Source organism: Piliocolobus tephrosceles, chromosome 13, assembly GCF_002776525.5.
Source record: "Piliocolobus tephrosceles isolate RC106 chromosome 13, ASM277652v3, whole genome shotgun sequence".
Classification (NCBI taxonomy): domain Eukaryota; kingdom Metazoa; phylum Chordata; class Mammalia; order Primates; family Cercopithecidae; genus Piliocolobus; species Piliocolobus tephrosceles.
The window spans coordinates 76,376,365-76,392,562 of record NC_045446.1 but is presented as its reverse complement, the minus strand read 5'-3'; the positions used below and the strand labels follow the sequence as shown (position 1 = coordinate 76,392,562).

Below are 16,198 nucleotides of genomic sequence, written 5' to 3'. Positions count from 1 at the left end.
AAAAAAAAAAAAAAAAAAAAAGAAAAACACTTGGGCACCGTGGCTCACGCCTGTAATCCCAGCACTTTGGGAGGTCAAGGCGGGTGGAACACCTGAGGTCAGGAGTTAGAGACCAGCCTGACCAACATGGAGAAACCCCATCTCTAATAAAAATACAAAAAAAATTTAGCCAGGCGTGGTGGTGCATGCCTGTAATCCCAGCTACTTGGGAGGCTGAGGCAGGAGTATTGCTTGAACCCGGGAGGCGGAGATTACAGTAAGCCAAGATCGTGCCATTGCACTCACTACAGTGTGAGCAACAAGAGAGAGACTCCATCTCAAGAAAGAAAAGAGAGAGAGAGAGAGAGAGAGAAAAAGAAAGAACAGAACAAACTAGTCCCTGCCTTGTAAGCATCTATATTTTTATAAAGTAACAAAGGCTGGAAGATACTGGGAGTCAGTGAAGGTATAACAGAAAGATACCAGATCTGCAATCTATAGGCCTGGTTCCACTCCTCCTCATCCTGTTATTTTCTAACTATGTGACCTTGTTTGAGCCTTAGTTCTTTCATTTATAAAGTAGAGGTATTAGCTCCTACCTCACATGGTTATTTTGAGGCATCAATGTTTAGTGGGTTCATTTTCTTGCCCTTCAGGATTGCTTAAGCAGGAAGTTAAAACAAGGTGGCAATAAAAATACAATAACATATGTGAAAGGGATTTGAAAGTGAAACCTCCTATGAAAGAATAAGATAGTCTAGATCCTGATTACACTTCTGGCCCAGAAAATAGCATCAACATAGCCTCAGCTTCGAAAAGAAATGACCATCCTTTGGCCTGAGTGCTTTGAAAAATGCCTTTATAACTGGCCATGTGAAAATTAAGAAAAGCTTTCCAAATTCTGAAAATGTACACTTGTTTTAAAGGTAATTTGGGGGCGACACAAAGGAGCTAAGGTGTGTTAATGCCAAGTTACCATAGCAACATGCTTGGCTGCTCTATCCTTCCCAGTCCTGGGCCTACCCCTAGATGGGATGATGAGCCCAGTAAACACAAGAACTACGCCATTCTACATGAAATTATTTTCTCCATATACAGACGGGAGACACTCATGCTTTCCCACAAATAATATTTGAAGGGAGAAGCCCTGAATGTTTACAAAACAATCTCTTCTCTTTTTTCCAGAATCAGAATCAAGATCCTATATACCCATTGCAATGCCTGGCATGTAGTAAGTATTCAACATATAGCTGTTTAATGAATGAATGGTCAGAATTTACCTAGAAGTCCAAGGTTGGAATAGAACACCATTGTTTATTAGGCAGAAGAGACTATTAAATTATAGGCCAGGAATTTCAGAAAAGAGATTTAAATTCATACTCCACATAATTTGGTGTCTGTTCCAAGCCACACAGCATTTTCACATCTGTATCTGCCCTGTTTATTAAATTTCTTCAGCCCATAGCTAATTCCTCTCAAATATCATACTTGTTATTCGGAACGGACACAATGCGATTCTACCAGTGTTATTCAACCTGTTACAAGGCACACATTTTCAAAGGCTATGCGGGAACAGTATGTGAAAATGGCTTCATGAATGTGCTGTCCTCCACCCTTCCGAGTTCTTGGCTTGATCTTGCTAGAGAAGGGAGCCTAAGCAGGCCTGCATCTGGGTAAATTGTTTCCTCCTTGAAATGGGCAGAGGCAAACATCACTAGTGCCAAGAGGGCTGTTTTTGAAGTCATTCTTGTGGGATTGGAAAGCCTCTCTTGACTCAGGAACCAGGCTCTCAGTCCCACCACCGAGTCAGGCTTTGAAAGTAGCTCGTATCTGCTTCCCCCATATAGTCTCATATTTTTGGCAGAACCTCTGGGTTCTTTCTCTCTTAGAAGACATTTCTTTCTTGTAATCTCCCTCTTTGTATGAAACCCCTGAGGTCAAAGGGGAAGAACAGTAAAGTCTCCTCTTCATCACTAGATTTTCAGAGAACTGTTTCAAACCAACAGCAATAACAGCACCTGCCAACTGCCAATCATTGGCACTTTGCAGACATTATCTCAGTTAATCTTCAAAAGTCCTTGGAATACTTGGAAGGCAAGTATTTTTTATTCCCATTTTATCTTTGAGGAAATCAAGGCTCAGAGAGATTTCAGTCAGTGCCTGAGCCATTATTTAAACTCAGGTTTAGCTGGCCATGGTGGTTCATGCCTGTAATTCCAACACTGGGAGGTCAAAACGGGAGGATCGCTTGAGCCTAGGAGTTTGAGACCAGCCTGAGAAGCAGAGCAAGACTATGTCTACAAAAAAATAAAAATAAAAAAAGTAGCAGGGCATGGTGGCATGTGCCTGTAGTCTTAGCTTCTCTGGAGGCTGAGGTGGGAGGATTGCTTGAGCCCAGGAGTTTAAGGTTACAGTGAGCTATGATTACACCACTGTACTCCAGCCTGGGTGACAGAGTGAGACCACCATGTCTAAAAAACAAGCAAACAAACAAACTCAGGTTTGAGTACATGCTTTCATCTAAAATAGCTAAAAACAACAAAAGCAGCAATAATTTTTGCCAATATCCCTCTGCACTAGAGAGTCTGGGGAGAGCCAAGGAAGAAAATCCTGGCTTGAACAATACCCTCACATTGCTTAGACCTTAATTATACTAATTTTAGACTTTAATTGTAGTAGCATATGTGTTATGGTTGGTGGCTGTAGAAAAGGACTGAGCAGGAAATACTGGACCCAGATTCTGGCTGGTTAGAAAGAGTAACAGATACCAGAAGTGGCTCTGCTTCTGCTGCTTTTTCATTTCTCTCTTTCCGTCCTTCAAGATCCATCTGTGTGAAAACTTTCCTGACCACCCACATAATCCCCAGCATTAATTCTTTATTTTGTGCTCCCATTGAATTTTGTTACATCTTACCACATTTTATTTTAATATACATTTCCTAACTGGCTAGAGCACCTTGAGGCCAGTACCTGTGTCTTAGTCCTCTTTGTACCTAGCACATTGAACAGTTCCTGGTTAATAAACTCTCAAGTCAATGTTACCACTTAATAAATAATGACATTCTCTTTATCTTGGTTTTTCAATTTTCAACCAGTATCCTCACTTTCCCTACATTCTGACTTGGATGGAACTTACATTCTTCTTGGCTGCCCCGCGTCTGAGCCCCCTTCCTGTGTCTGGGGAAACTGCCATTGCATAAGACATGCTGGGAGGTAGAATGTGTCTTCCCCTGACGGAAGCTGGAAAAGAGGCCAGACAGTTACCCTCCTGGGTCCCTGGCAGCTGGTGCACAAGCATATGACCTAATCTTGGCCCCCCTGATATTACTGCCTGAGACTTAAGTTTGAAGCAAATGACCCAAGAAACTGGGACAGTTTAGAGTTTGTGCTGGTGGCAGCACTGGTGTCCACTGCTCAGTGAGAGAGGAAGCAGCATTTTAACCAGGATGTTTCTGGGGTGTGGTCTTCCCTGTGGTTCTCTTTCAGTTCCAGTCCATTTTCCAAGCTTGATTCTCTAGACTGCTTGTCAATCCTGTGATCTTCCTGCTATCTCTCTAATAAACTCTTTTTTTGACTAAGATAGTCAGAGTTAGCACCTGTTACAACCAAGAGCCCTGACTGATGGACTTGGTGGCCTCATAGTACATGGTCCTGGGTCCTGGAAAACCAAAGGCCAACTTCTACCTGATTCAAACTCAAGGCAGAGACACAGAATTACTCCTTAGTTTGCCATACTTTTAACCCTTCACATTCATTATTACATTTCATCCTCACGTCAACTCTAACAGTAGGCAAGTGGGGTGGGTAATAAAATTAGGTTTTAAAATGAGAAAAGTGAAGCTCAATTAGTCTGGATGGCTTCCCTGAGGTCCCCAAACTGATGGCAGAACTCAAACTACAATCCAAATCTTCTGATTCCCAGCCAAAGGCTCTTTATAGTTAAATAACACTGAATTATTTATGTTTTGACTTTTTAAAACATTCATCCAAAAATATTCATTAAGTAACCATTATGTGTCAATCATTGATGAGGACAACAGACTCCCTCTATTCTAGGCTCAATACTATGGTTTCTGAAAGTACTGTAAGTATCAGTATAAATATGTTTATTAATAATACTCTACATTTGGGAAAGAGTATAACACTGTTGTTAAAACCTAAGCCAGCCTGCTTGGGACCAAACCCTTGCTCCCCTCCTTACTGTTTGTGCATAGCACATGCGGTCAGTGTTCTGCCCATAACCTCTCAGCCCACCCCTGTGCAGCTTGAAGTCTGCTTACTGAGAACACTTATGACTCACTGCCTGAAGAGCACGCTGGGCTCCTGTGCGAGGGGAAGCTGGGGATTCCAGAGTTAATATCTGAGAAACAGTCCTCAAATAGTGACAGATGGAGATTTGGAGAGAAACACCTCAGCTTCCTTGCCTCTTGGTGGAAATACTTCGGAGTCATATTCCTCATGGTCTTCCCAAATTTCCCAGTGGGATTGAGCTCTAGGTACCCTCAGTGGTAACGTCTCTGATAGCACACACCTTATTGGCTCCTTCTCTTCTGTACCTCACTTCCCTACTTTCTGACTGGGGTTTCCTAGGATCACCCCCCAAATAAACTACCTTTGTTTGAATCCTTTTCTCAAGGTCTACTTCTGAGAGAATCCAAACCAAGACACCATGTGACCTTGGGACTATGACTCAATAAGGCCCTGTAAAATGAAGATTACATAGAGACATGTGTCTCATAGAGACACATTCATGACACAAAGTAGCCTGGCTCCTGCTTTCACATAATCAACACTCCCTGTTCACCACTGTTGTGTCTGTAGCACCGTCTGTTTTCAGAGCACTTGCCCACATGTCTTCCTTCTCAATCAGAGGAGCTTCATCTCTTGCCACCCCATCACACCTGCCTGGCTCCATGCCAGATGCTGTTCTTTACTTCGGCCCTGCTCTCCCATTTACATGTGTCTGAGATGAGCAACTTCACATGTTTGTGACTCAGCACATGGTGCTCTCCTTGCCTGGGTATACTTTCCCCTCCCCACATTTATCTCCTGCCTGTCTATCAAGCTCCCACCCCAGGTTGACCTCCTCTAAGAAGCTTTCCCCCATTCTCCTCCCTTCCTCTTCTGTTCTATCCACACCATGCACACGCACACCCATACTCCCACACACTGGGGCCTGTAAGGAGGGTACCTCACCCAGGCGTGCTCTCTCCATCACTGCATATCACCTAGAACTGTAGTTATTGGTTTTCTTACCTGCCTGCTTTGCTAGACTGTGAGCATCTGTCTACAGCAGGCATTGTATCATTTTTTCTATATTTCTGGTGCATAGCCTAGTGCCTGTCTCAAAAAATGTAAAATTTTTCAGTTGAGGAAACAGTGGCTTAAAAGTTTAATGGATCCCATTCCAGTTCATACAATTAATATATGGCAGAACAAGAACTCAAAACTGATCATGTGGCTTCAAAGTTGAACCTTTTTTCTACAATATCATAGCTGTGAGGATTTTTGTGCTAGAGATGCACGGCATATCCTTCCCAACATCACATCTCTTCTTAGAAAATAAACTCCATCCACAGCCTTGGAGGAAGGGCAGTTTTCCATTCAAAATGACCCAGTCTCCAGCTATAATTGACTGGCTAGGAGAGGATGTCTGACCAAAGAGAGAGCCCAGTCAGACTACCTCTCCTGGGAATCTAGAGAGATAGGATCAGTTGGCTACAGGCACTGGACCTATATGGTGGCAGAGAATAAGGGCAACAGAGGGTGACATTTTGGGACTTCTGTTTTGGGTCATGTCATCTGATGAGCTGTGAGAGTTGATCTACCATGAGGCAGAATATGATGATGATGATGATGATGATGATAAGAGACACAGAAACAGGGAGACCATCTTCTTCCATTTCCAGTCCTCCATGAGGTTGGGTTCTGTGAGATATATTTAATCCTTCATAAATACATTTCCTGTCTCTTAAGCTAACTCAGTTGTTTCTCTGTCTTAGAACCAGATACAAGATAGCCTGTTCTCTGCAGCTGAGACAAACCCTGAAGGAGCTGAAGGCTGTCTGCTGACCATATTTCCCCTGACTGAATATCAAGTCCTTCCTAGAAGGGGAATCTAGCCAGTAGGTCTCCTTGTCTATGATACCAGGTGAGGGGTATGCCATGATTATGGTCAGAGCAAACCAGATAGTCACTAATATGTTCACCTGAGGTCAGCAAATTCATGCTTTGCCACCTAATAGTCTGTTTTTGAAAATAAAAATTTTAATTTCATCTTTTAAAAATTAGTTTCACATTAACATTACAGATTAAAATATACCTAAAGAGCAAATGAAAGATTTAATTATAAGCACAGTGATTTTAGTATTTATGCAATTTGGTACCTACCTCTTATGATTATCTAGTGTACGTAATATAGTCTGGGTTCTTCTATACATCTCCCTTCAGCCATGAATGTAACACACAGTTATAACTATATGTGAGCCCGTTAAAGGGTAAGTCAGATCATGTCACATCTCTGACCATAAGGTGCCACATGATCTCGCCATCTGTTGTGTAACTTCTCTGATCTAATCTCTTATGACTCCCTCCCATGCGACATTGGCCTCCATCTTCCTTCAACATACCAGGCACATTCCCATTTCATGGCTGGATTAGTTTTCTAGGGCTGCCGTTGCAAAGTACCACAAACTAGGTGGCTCAAAACAACAGAAATTTATTGTCTCACAGTTCCGGAGGTGAGAAGTCCAAAATCAAGGTGTTAACCAGGGCCATGCTCCCACTAAAACCTATAGGAGAGAACTCTTGCTTGCCTCTTCTGAGATTCTGGCTGTGGCTGTCAACTCTAGGCATTCCTTGGCTTGCAGTTGTATCACTTAAATATCTCTTTTGTCATCCCACAGCACTTTCCCTGTGTCTCTCTGTCTCTGTGTCCTCTCATAAAACACCAGTCATATTGGATTACGGCCCACCCTAGTGACCTCATCTTAACTTGATCTGCAAAGATCCTGTCTTCAAATAAGGTCACATTTCACAGGTACCAGGGCTTAGGACTTCAACATATCTTTTGGCAATGGGAAATAATTCAACCCACAACAACGGCCTTTACAGTTATTCTTCTGCTTAGAATGCTTTTGCTCCGGATGTCTACACTGTTCACCTTCTCTTGTGCTTCTGGTCTTTACTCAAATGTTACTTCCTTGGCAAGGCCTTCCTTAGCCACCTTATCTGAAATCACAACATCTGTTCCCCAGTATTTGCTAGTCCCCTTCCCTGCTTTATTTTTCTCTTTACCACTTGTAATTAGCATATTGTATGTTGTATTTCACGTACTCTTATTGTCTATTGTCTGTCTCCCCTGGTGGCATGAAAACTCCAAGAAAGCAGGGATTTCTGTGACCTTTGTTCAAGGCTATGTTGCCAGCATGTAGAACAGAGCCTGGCACAAAGGATACTTGTTGAACGTATGTAAGAATCTCCATGTCCAAAGCCCTATGTTCAGAGCTCTAAGACTTCTGCAGCTTCACCAAGAGTCAGGCCTTCTTCTACAGCCACAAGCTTTAACTTCCTAACAGGAAGCCAAATGTCTCAGTTCCCCACAAAGAGGAGTTAGGAGGAAAAACTTACCCCAGCCCCAAAGGTCTGATTGTTGGAACTCCAGTCCACCAAGTATATCTGAAGGTAAAACAAGGCAGTGTCTCCCCTATCTGGTCTTTGGTTTAATTTGTAAAACAAAACAGAAGGGCCTGGTGCGGTGGCTCACGCCTATAATCCCAGCATTTTGAGAGGTCGAGGCAGGCAGATCACCTGAGGCCAGGAGTTTGAGACCAGCCTGCTCAACATGGTGAAACCATGTCTCTACCAAAAATACAAAAATTAGCCAGGCATGGTGGCGGGGCACCTATAATCCCAGCAACTCGAGAGGCTGAGGCATGAGAATCCCTTGAACCCGGGAGGTGGAGTTGCAGTGAGCTGAGATCATGCCATTGCACTCCAGCCTAGGCAACAGAGGGAGACTCTGTCTTAAAAAACAAAACAAAATAAAAACAAAGAAACAAAACAGAAGTAAAGGGATTAGGGCTAGGGAATCTCTGTTTGCCAAAATATTCTTTTCCAGTCATAACCTTTCTGTCTACCTGATGATTTTTCCATCTTTGCCAGGTTTCCTTCTCTCTCCTCTGATGTAGATCCATGGTTTTACAAGGTCCAATATTATGAAGACCTTTATGTGCAGTGACTCCCCCAGTAACTGCCACTCATCCATAATTCTAATAGGCCTCTTGGGTTGTAAAACTTTCAGCTTATGGTCTTGTGATGGTTAATTTTGTGTCAACCTGGCTGAGCTGCAATGCCCAGATACTGGTCAAACATTATTCTGGATGTTTCTATGAAGGTGTTTTAGATGAAATTAATATTTAATTTAGTGGACTTTGAGGAAACCAGATTGCCCTTCATAATGTGGGTGTGCCTTATCCAATCAGTTGAAGGCCTAACTAGAACAAAAGACTGACCTCCTCTGAGCAAGAGGAAATTCTTTCAGCAGATGGCCTTCAGCCTTGAACTGCAACATTGACTCTTTCTATGTTCTCCAGCCTGCTCGTCTGCCCTATAGATTTTGGACTGCCATCTGCTATGGTTTGGATATGGTTGTTTGTCTCCACCAAAGCTCATATTGAAATTTGATCCTCAGTGTGCTGGTGTTGGGAGGTGGGGACTAGTGGAAGGTATTTGGGTTACAGGGACAGGCCTCATGAATGGCTTCATGGTGTTCTCAAGTTAGTCCATTCTCGCTCTCAAGAAACTGAACTGGTTCTCATAGGAATGATTAGTTCCTGCGAAAGTGGGTTGTTATAAAGCCAGGATGCTCCCTTGGCTTCCCCTCTTTGCATGTGTCGGCTTGACCTTCTCCACCATGTTGTGATGCTGCATGAAAGCCCTCGCCAGAAGCCAGGGCCATGCCTTTGAATTTCTCATCCTGCAGAAGTGTGAGCCAAATAAAGCTCTTTTCTTTATAAATTACCCAGTCTCAGGTTTTCTTTTTTCTTCTTCTTCTTCTTTTTTTTTAAAGTACAGAATATACACTGGATCAATTATTCTTTTGAAGCAACAGAAAACAGACTAAAACATCCTTTATAATTGCATGAGTCAATTCTTTAACATCTCTTTAGCGCTCTTTTTACACACACATACACACACACACAACTTACACACATGCATCCTGTTGGTTCCATTTTTCTGGAGAACCCTGACTAATACAAATTTTGTCAGCATTTCTTACAGAAATATTTATTTTAAACAACAGTGAAACAGAAGTTCATGATGTTTTCTGACAGAAGTTGATATAATCTGCTTTCACTGAAAAAGCAAAACCCAGGCAGCATGTTTCCCCGGGTTCTGGGGCTCCAGTCATAAAACTGAGAGCCTGTTAGAGAGTGGGGTTTACAAAGTATATAGAGGATAGAGTTTCAGAGAAACTCTTGTTTATTACTTACAGACCATGCTTAGTCCCAGAAAAGACAGCATAGAAAAATGTTTACTTTCTCCAGTAATCAAGAAGCCAAGATTTACTGAGTTGGGACAGAGGGAAGGAAGAGAATGACTTCCTTGGCCTCTGAATAACTTTGGATCAGGATTTTTTTTTTTTTTTTTTTTTTGAGACGGAGTTTCACTCTTGTTGCCCAGGCTGGAGTGCAATGGTGCAATCTTGGCTCATGCGCCACCACACCTGGTTAATTTTTGTATTTTTAATAGAGATGGGGTTTCTCCATGTTGGTCAGGCTGGCCTCGAAATCCTGACCTCTGGTGATCCACTGCCCTTGGCCTCCCAAAGTGCTGGGATTATAGGCATGAGCCATTCTGCCCAACCAGATCAGGATCTTAATTGAAAAGTAGAACTATTTTCTTTATCTGGTTTTGCCATGGACTGGTTGTGTGATCTAGTAAGACACTTCCTTTCTCTGGGCCTTTATTTTCTCACTGCTAAAATGAGGCATTTGAATTAAACAGTGTCTTCAGTCTCTTAGTCTCTTTCAACCACACCAGCCTATGTTGCCCTAATCTTTTTCTTTTTTCTTTTTTTTTTTTTTTTTTTGAGATGGAGTCTTGCTCTGTCACCCAGGCTGGAGTGAAGTGGCACAATCTCGGCTCACTGCAACCTCTGCCTCCCAGGTTCAAGTGATTCTCCTGCCTCAGCCTCCCGAGTAGCTGGGACTATAGGCACGCACCACCATGCCCAGTTAATTTTTGTATTTTTAGTAGAGATGGGATTTCATCATGTTAGCCAGGCTGGTCTCGAACTCCTGACCTCAGGTGATCTGCCTGTTTTGGCCTCCTAAAGTGCTGAGATTACAGGTGTGAGCCACTGCGCTGCCCTAACCTTTAATCTCCATGAAAGTATGAGGAATCTCCTAGCACCTAGCATAGCCTACCACATAGTATCACCCAGCACATATTGGGAACTCAAAAATATTAGCATTGAATAAATGAATGAGGATTTTTTTTTTAAAAACTATCTGTTTAACTTTTGAGGGAGAGGGATGAGAAATCAAGGAATCTCATCATGTGAAAATGTAAAAAAGATTTTTTTATTAGAGCATGTGTCTTTATTGGGTCATATACCACTGGTTTACATATGCACTTGCAAAAGGCAAATGTAAGAGTACTTTCTTAAAGATTCATCATAAGCTGTTTTCTTTCAGTGAATAGAAGAGTTTGACAGAGAAACACTTTTGTAAGCACAAATTGAGAATATGTTATTAGGGCATGATCACTGGGCCCTATGAGGTCAAGAGTAGAAATTCAGCAGTAAAAGACAAATGTAAGCATGCTTTCTTTAAGATGCATCAAAATCTATCTTTTTTGTGAATGGAAGAGTTTGAAAGAGAAACACAAAGAAGTTTTTAACAAACTTGAAATCTTAATTGTAATCAAAAGCCATTTCCTGAGACTTGTGTTTTTATAACCATAGCGCTATATAGTGGGGTAGAAAGTTATTTAAACCAACTCTGTGCCCCTGAGGGTTTGACCATTTTGTCAGGGAGACAGGAAATGTTATATTCTGTTTAAATACAACAGAAAGAATCCTCTGTAGATCCTGGTCAGTGGTACTTACAGTCTAAGTCTCACAGGTTCCAAGGTTTGTGGGTAGATCTGAGAAGCAGAGGGCCAGCCAAGAGACCTCTTGTCTTCCCAACTCTTTCACTCCATCACCCTGAGACTTTCTCTCTCTGTGTCTAGAGTTGACCAAAAAGTGCGGCATCATCTTTGGTTGTCCTGTGTACCCCTAGAGCCACAGGCAGGTAAAAAATAAACTGCTCTCTGCTCTTCTTTCCTGCCCCAGATTCTCTAGTCAAGTCAGACTTCTCCCAGTTCAAGTGGAGAATTACTCTGTATCAGCTGATTCCCTGAAAGTCAGCTAACTAAATGGTGTTCTATCCTCATTTTAAAGCAGCCTAGAAAAGTTTGAGTTTACGGAGAATCCCTCTGAGTCATTGCTTAGAAAAATACCTCTACATGTCTATTTGATTTTGTTGTTGTTGTTGTTGTTGTTGTTGTTTGTTTGTTTGTTTGTTTTGAGATGGAGTCTCCCTCTCTCACCCAGGCTGGAGTGCAGAGGTACGATCTTGGCTCACTGCAACCTCTGCTTCCCGTGTTCAAGCGATTCTCCTGCCTCAGCCTTCTAAGTAGCTGGGATCACAGGTGCCTGCCACCATGCCCGGCTAATTTTTGTATTTTTAGTAGAGATGGGGTTTCACCATCTTGGCCATGGTTGGCCAGGCTGGTCTTGAACTCCTGACCTCAGGTGATCCACCTGCCTTGGCCTCCCAAAGTGCTGGGATTACAGGCATGAGCCACTGTGCCTAGCCATTCTATTTGATTTCATGAAGGCTTTCAGCTTTTAGATCAGAGGAGCTGCCTCTCCATTCTGAAGAAAAAGGTGAATGTGACTTTGGACCAGGAGACAGGCTGACTTGTCTCTGGTTCCAGTTGCATCACTTAGGGACGGTGAATGTTTGGCATGTAATTTCTGCTCTCTGAGCTTTGGTCATCTCCTCCTTAAAGAGAGGACTGTAACAACAGCGCAACACTCCCTACCCGCCCTCCACACACCCCACCCTCCACCTCAGGGTTGTTCTGAGAATTAAATGAGATCATCTCTGTGACAATATTCTACACTACGCAAATGTAAGTTCCCTTTATCAGATTTCAGCTTTGATGAGTCATTTCAGACATTAGTTCTTGACATATGTCCTTCACTTAACCCCACTACTAATTATTTTTTTTTCTTTTCTTATTTCCTGTAGAAATTATGAAATTGGTCCTCTGCATACCTCTTGATGAAGTCTACCCCTATACCTTATCTAACATCTTTCTGGCTCCATTCCCCATTTCCACTTAGACCTGCTGGGTCTTACTCCCTCATTGTGTCAGTAATTATTCAGAAAGTCTTCTTTTAGCCCACACTATCACCATGCACAGCTGCATATCTGACAGTGACATACTTAATGTTCAATCTAGTTGTAGTCATGTATAGAAACCCAAATAATGATGGAATAAGAGTTAAGTCATGTGTTCCAGAATTAGCATTATCATTGATTATCCAGTGGGCTTCAGGCCATTCAGTTAAACAAACATCTATTCAGGTCAGGAGGTGGAGCGGATGTTCTCCGCTGTGCAGAAACTCAAAATTTTGTAAGTCACACAGATTTGTAAACCTCCAATTATGAATAATGGAATGGCACGCACACACACACAAATAATATTGGCACATTAGGGAAGGAACAATTTGATATGCCTTTGAAGGCTGAAGAAAGCACCACTTCAGAGAGGAGGTGACATCTGAGCTTGGTCTTGAAGGATGAATAACTAAGATTTTTAAAGTCCAAGAAGGAGACCAGGTTGAAGGAGGAACATTAACAGATGAACAGAATAGCTAGATGAAGGAATGGCAAGAGTTCGATATGACCGGAGCATAGAAAGCACAGTGGGGAGAATAGGAGATGAGGCTGGAAGAAACACTGGGCTGAAGTCATGTAGATCTAATGTGCCAGACTTGTATATCTGGGCTTTGTACTATCCAGCTCTTCTCAACCAGGATTCCACCAGAAAAATTAAGCCCCGATGACTTAAGACATCTATTGTACAAATAAATTCCTGTCCCCTGTACACCTAGAATGGTATTAACTATGTACCATCCTGGAAAGACCTGAAATAGTCACTCAAATAATTTTCTGGAGGGCTTGGTTCTCACATGGAAGCCCAGGAGAGAAAGGCTGCTAGGCATTGGCAAGCCATCCAACATTTATAGAAAGCAACTGACATCTTCACATGTCATAGAAACATCACTTGGGTGGCAATGAGAAGACCGCATTAGAAATAGTACAGGCAGAGGATAAGTGGTTAACTAAACTGCTGTTGCAATAATTCAGGTGGGTGACAACCAGGGCTCAGGGTGGTGACAGTAGAAACGGAGGTAAAGGACACCTTAGAGACATTTGGGAGGCAGAATGGATGGTGTTCTTTAGTGCTGTGTTCGCCAGCTCTCTGGCTATTATATGGAGTCACCAGCTCGGAACCTTCCTAAAGAGGGCAATAAGTGGATGGGCACAGTGACACATGCCTGTAATCCCAGCACTTTGGGAGACCAAGCCAGGCATATCACTTGAAGTCAAGAGTTCGAGACCAGCCTGGCCAACATGGTGACAACATGGAGACAACATGTCTGTACCAAAAATACAAAAATTGGCTGGGTGTGGTGGCATACATCTACAGTCCTAACTACTTGGGAGGCTGAGGCAAGAGAATCACTTGAACCCAGGAGGTGGAGGTTGCGGTGAGACAAGATCATGCCACTATACTCCAGTCTGGGAGGCAGAGCTAGACTCCACCTCAAAAAAAAAAAAAAAAAAAAAAAAAATGAGGGCAAGAAGTGCACCAGCCACAACTCAGCATGGGGGTGGAGTGTGCTGCTACTACTCTGGACTTTATCACATCTGGGGTGAACTCGCACACCCTGATAGCCTCAAGTTGTGACTTTCCTTCACACCAACCTCACCCTCCTGGGCATGTTGGTCCAGTCTTCACAACTGACCTTCAGCCTCATTCTCCTCCCCAGCCATATATTTCAAAAGTGCTACCCTGGCCGGGCGCGGTGGCTCAAGCCTGTAATCCCAGCACTTTGGGAGGCCGAGACGGGCAGATCACAAGGTCAGGAGTTCGAGACCATCCTGGCTAACACGGTGAAACCCCGTCTCTACTAAAAAATACAAAAAGCTAGCTGGGCGAGGTGGCTGGCGCCTGTAGTCCCAGCTACTCGGGAGGCTGAGGCAGGAGAATGGTGTAAACCCAGGAGGCGGAGCTTGCAGTCAGCTGAGATCCAGCCACTGCACTCCAGCCTGGGTGACAGAGCGAGACTCCGTCTCAAAAAAAAAAAAAAAAAAAAGTGCTACCCTGAACTCTACACTGCTTGGCTGGGTTCCTGACGCTTTGCTTCCCTAACCCAACTCATTCTTCCAAGGGGCTGGATCCACTCCTTGTGCTCCACCCCAACCCTAGGAGTCCTGCAGCTGAGGCAGCATTGCCAGCTCCAGTCCCGCTCATTCCCAGCTTCCTCCCTATGGGCCATGTGGCCAAGGTCTCATCATGCCGTATGTCTAAACTCACCCGAATTTAGGCACGTCATCACCAAGCCTCATCTGGGGCCTGTTTTCTCATTTGTAATGTGAGGGGATTGCACTAGGTGACTTCTAAAGGATCTCCCTTCCAACACTAACATCCTGTGTTTCTAAGTAGGCCAACTATAAAAGAAGTCTGCATTGGCACAGAACAGTTGAGGCTGGGAGTAAGTGAGTCAGACTCAGCAGAAATGTCAAGCACACTGTGGAGCCAGGAGACCAGAGTGCAGCATGCCATGAGCAGACAGGAGCCAGGGCCTCGAGCCAGAGATTAGCCTACCCAGACAGCTGTGCAGACAAGATGACGGATGCCACGCCTGGCTTATTAGTCACATTGATGTTCAAGGAATTAACCACTTCATTTTGTATCTTCCAAAGGACAACATTCGTTTATAACCTAAAGCTATTTAGCATGGAGTTTGTAATTCTACCCTTCTCACAGTTACTGCTGGTGATGTAGGACTCAATATTATCCCATTATTATTTTGTCCATTTGCTTGAAATTACCATCCAATGGGCATTCCCTGAGCATCTAGTTTTACTCTCAAGACTTCCTAAGTCCCTCTCAGATACCTCTCAGGGTGTGTGAAAGAAAAGAGCACAGGCCTTTGGAGACCTACATTTGAACCCCATAGCTACTTACTAGTCATATGGTTCTGGAAAAGTTAATCTCTGAATTGTGTGTGTGTGTGTGTGTGTGTGTGTGTGAGACAGAGCAAGACTCTGTCACCCAGGCTGGAGTGCAGTGGCGTGATCTCAGCTCATTGCATCCTTAGCCTCCCTGGTTCAAGCGATTCTCCTGCCTCAGCCTCCCAAGTAGCTGGGACTACAAATGCACACCACCATGCCCAGCTAATTTTTGTATTCTTAGTAGAGACAGGGTTTCACCATGTTGGCCAGGCTGGTCTTGAACTCCTGACCTCAGGTGATCCACCCGCCTTGGCCTCCCAAAGTGCTGGGATTACAGGCATCAGCCACCGCACCCAGCTAATCTCTGAATTGTGGATTCCCCATGTGTGAAATGGGATAATAATAATACCTGCCTTGCAGATTTGTAGCCCAGGTTAAAGTGTCTACTATATGGAAGGTTCTCAGTAAAGAAGTTCTCCTTCACAGAAACCCTGCTGTTTTGGATGTCTTGAAATCTCTGCCTTCAGGATTGTTTCTCTGAGTTTTGCCTGGCCCTTTCCTTTCTTTCCTCCTTAAGCCTGCAAGGTCTCTGCTGGTCCACACAAGTTTCTGCTCCAATTCCAGACCTGCAGCATGCTGAGTCAGCACTAGCACTTCCTAGAGTAGGGGCTTTTCTCCCCTACTCTATCATGGCTGAGCAATCACAAGCCAAGAAAATCTTGATCAGAAGATGAGATCATAGCTAAAGGCTCTGAGAGCTCCATTGTCTCAGCTTCAGATGCTATTATATAGAAGATTAAAACCCCAGTACTGTGACTCAGTGAGGGCCCAGTTAGGAGATTACAAGAGACAGTGCTGAAGCGTTAAAGGTGATAAAGTAAGGATGCCTTCAAGCTACTGAGTATAGGAATTAG

At 43.5% G+C, this 16,198-nt stretch overlaps 1 long non-coding RNA gene across 2 annotated transcripts in view; it reads left to right on the top strand.

Moving 5' to 3' along the window:
* The window catches only part of LOC111540768, a 56,057-nt gene that overhangs the window by 6,254 nt on the left and 33,605 nt on the right, over positions 1 to 16,198 (top strand). For both annotated transcript variants that reach the window (XR_002731086.2, XR_002731087.3), the window contains exon 2: positions 1,165 to 1,210. This is a non-coding gene — a long non-coding RNA (uncharacterized LOC111540768). The remainder of the gene's footprint in view (positions 1 to 1,164; positions 1,211 to 16,198) is intronic.